Source organism: Gracilinanus agilis, chromosome 4, assembly GCF_016433145.1.
Source record: "Gracilinanus agilis isolate LMUSP501 chromosome 4, AgileGrace, whole genome shotgun sequence".
Taxonomy (NCBI): domain Eukaryota; kingdom Metazoa; phylum Chordata; class Mammalia; order Didelphimorphia; family Didelphidae; genus Gracilinanus; species Gracilinanus agilis.
In genome coordinates, this window is record NC_058133.1 from 434972426 (window position 1) to 434976112 (window position 3687).

Below are 3687 nucleotides of genomic sequence, written 5' to 3' on the forward strand. Positions count from 1 at the left end.
TTTCACCTTCAATTTTGCTTGTTTTGGGAGATTTGAATTGAGGTGATCCAATGAGAGCTAGGAACAATACATTTTGGGCAACAAGGCTCAGAGAAACTTCTCTCTATGCCTGCATAGGAATTGGTCTCCTCTAAAACTCAATAAACAACTACACTTATTTATTTTTTTAAATTAACAACTAAACTTTACTTAAGAAAAACATATTTAGCAAGGATTTCCATTTAATCAAAACATTTCCCTTCCTTTCAAATAAAGAACAATCTTTTCAGTTGTATCTTCTTGCCTAAAAAAAGCATCCTCCCTAACTGATCCTGCTCCCATGTAGCCATACTTTGTTATGAAAAACTACTATTGGCAGTAGTTAAGGACTGATGAACAGAGGATCATTCTTTTTTAAATGTTGAGTTTTTGCCTTTTTTGACATAGCAGAAAAAAGCCCAGGGCTGTGTACTATATGCTGAGGCATGGGAAGCAAAGTGGCCAAGGGAGGCAAAGAGAAAAATATATCTAGTTGATTTTTCTTTGACCTAGCTGCAGCTGATTGGAATGAGGGGGCTGCTCCTAGAGGTAGGAAAGAGGAGGGTCCCTCATATATAACCCAACTAAGTGAACCTAGGCAAGTCACTTACTGCTCTTTGCCTCAGTTTCCTTATATATCAAATGAGGAGAATTGGACTAGTCTCTAATATTTTTCAAGATTTAAATTTATGATCCTATGATCATAAGAAAAAGCATAGACTGGAATTATACTTTCCCAGGAATCACAATGGATTGTTTGGCCTCTTATTATAGAAGGCCTAGAAGTTCAAAGGCTCCTTTAAAAGACACAAGGCTATATGTAGTATTTTATACATACCCGACTCAGATAGAAACTGGACTCCATTAAGCAGAAGCATCACCAGAGTAGGTACTAGAGGATGTCTGAAAGAGAGTCATAGAGAGGTCCTAGATTGAAGCAATCAAGTTGCAAGAAGCATCTCTTTTTTCTCATAGATCAGAACCTTCTGGAAGTGGCAGAAGGATCACAAGAAAATGTGGAAGAAACAAATGCAGTGATAGCAAAACCAGCAAGGAGAACTAAAAGACTAGGAAAACCTGTACCACATTATAAGACAGCTTCTGGTATATTCAGGTGTGCTTGGGCATATTCCTTCTGTAGGTCTGTGTTGTGAACAATCTTGCAGGGCCAATGGAATTCATTTCTAGAACTGTTAAGAACCCTTCCTCCAATTCTCTAGCATAGCTACTTTTATAAGCTTAGTATTCTTTTGACATTGACAATAAATGATTTGAAAGATATACCCAATAAATCAGACACATTAGGGAAAGAAGACAGAGATGTACATTTGTCTAATACCAAACTGATATATATGTTATAATTATATATCTTTATACACATATATTCATTCCATTGGGAGAAACTTCAGCTAAAAAAGCCAACATGCTAATCTATCAAAATAATTTCTTTGGGACCATACTGTTTTAGTATTGGTATAGAATTTTAACTTTCATTCAAAAAGTTTTGTAGTTTCAAGCCTAGCTCGATAATAGAATTCTCAACTGCTTTGTGGGACACCTGGGTTCATTTCCTAGTTGATGCCCATTCCTGGAAGTAGCACCACATAGTGGATAGGGCACTAATTTTGGAAATACCTGAGTTCAGATCCTGTCTTAGATACATCCTAGTTGGGCAAAGCTGGGCAAATTATAATGCTTCAGTTTCCTCATCTCTAAAATAAGAGACTTTGGACTAAGTCCTTTCAAGATATAAATTTATGATCTCATATATAGAAAGGACAAACTAGAATTATACTTTATCGGGGTCATAGTGGCTTATTTGGGCCCTTGCCATAAATAGTCTAAGAAATTCAAAACTCTATTACCAGTAAAGGCTGTAGTATTCCATGCAAAATGCTCTGAGGATGCTTCCCAGAAGCTCATTAGCCATACATAAGTACAAGAACCATACTTCCCAGATATGAGTTATGCTAAAGGTTTTGAGTTCAAAAGGAGATGATTCCATTAACGGTGGGCTGAAAATATTCAAAGTTATAGAGATGAAATACATTCCAGGGAGTTGGGATTGGGACCCTTCCCAACCCCCAAACCCACAGCTCTAGTAAAGAGAATAGGAAAAAATGATGAGGAAATATAAAAAAAGAACAAGGATTTAAAGCTACCCCATTTTCTACTCCCTAGGAGCCTAAGAGTCCCTCAATTTCAAATAGTCTCTTTCCATTTATTTCTTTACTAAGCACTTTTCATTCATCTGCTATCATAATCTGGCTCAACAAAAAGCACAGTTTCTCATCAGTTTGTGATATCTACATAAAAGAGCCTGAAAGAGAATGTATAGGGTAGTTTTTATTTGGCTCTTCATTTTATTAGGTAAAAAAGACTTTTCCCATCCTGCTGGATTATTTGTTTCAGTCTTACTCTTCCTTGAGGGCTTGCAGCTGAGATCAGTCTTTTACTTTTTATTCGCTCTTTGGATTTCCTCTATCTGGGTCTGTAATTCACTTGGTGTTGGAGAACTCAGACTCCCTAGGGACAAAACCAATTTGTGATAAAATAAATAATTCTCTATTTTATTTTTCTTTTCTTTTTTTCCAGGTAAAAATTAGCAGAAAGTGCAGAAAATGAAATGATCCAAAGGATGTCAAAGTAATATGGAAAAACCCTATAAATGATACATAATATCATAAACACTCAGCATATTTCTCTTCCTCTTTTAGTGATTGTCACATTTTACTGCAATGTTAAAGTCCTCAAAACCAATGAATAGTTTGAATTCCTTTCAGAAGGGGAATACCAATGGGGTTACTAGATGGGACAGCCTTCCCCTAACTTTGGGACCTACATGGTCAATATAATTCCCTGTATGGCAGAGTGAAAACCCAGGTTACTTGATCTTTCATATTGTGACTTTTGTTACTTCCAATACCAGGAGGCATAGGTCTAATCCACATTTCTCTATGAGAAGCCCACTGTTCAGTTAATTTCTCTTTTCTCACTAAAATGTCAAATTCTAAGACTCAAACGGAGAACTATTAAAGACGCAACCCTCAGGAGCTCTCCAACACTTTCCACCAAAAGGAAACATTCCTCTTAGATGACAAAGGTAAGATCATTCAATTGTTTCAGCAGCAAAGCCTCTATTGATGGCTTTTGGGGGTTAGAGAAAGCTCATAGGCACTCTCCCTAGCTTCTATCTGATGCATTCAGAATCTCTTAGGAAGAAAAGTGAAGAAAGGTAGAGAAAAGGGCACCTACTCTTCCCCATAGACAGTTGTTTCTTGAGCTCATTCATGCTACTGAGAACCCTGCCATTATACTTTTAAACTGGGTTCTTCTTTTCCACTGGCAATCAACCAAACAGTTGGAATGCTGCAAGGTATTAACAAGTTCACTTCATGATTTTTATTAGGTATCTACTAAACAAGCTACCAACATTACTGCCTTTTCTTTAGTTCGAGACTTTATCACTTTGTGAATAATTTACTATCCACCTAGCCCAAGAGATTATCTCCCTGGTTTCAATTTCTCCTTATTCCAAATTATCCAGGCTATTCTTTCATAATGTTCTAGCTCAAAAAACTTTTCCTTCCTTCTTTCCTTCCTTCCTTCCTTCCTTCCTTCCTTCCTTCCTTCCTTCCTTCCTTCCTTCCTTCCTTCCTTCCATCCTTT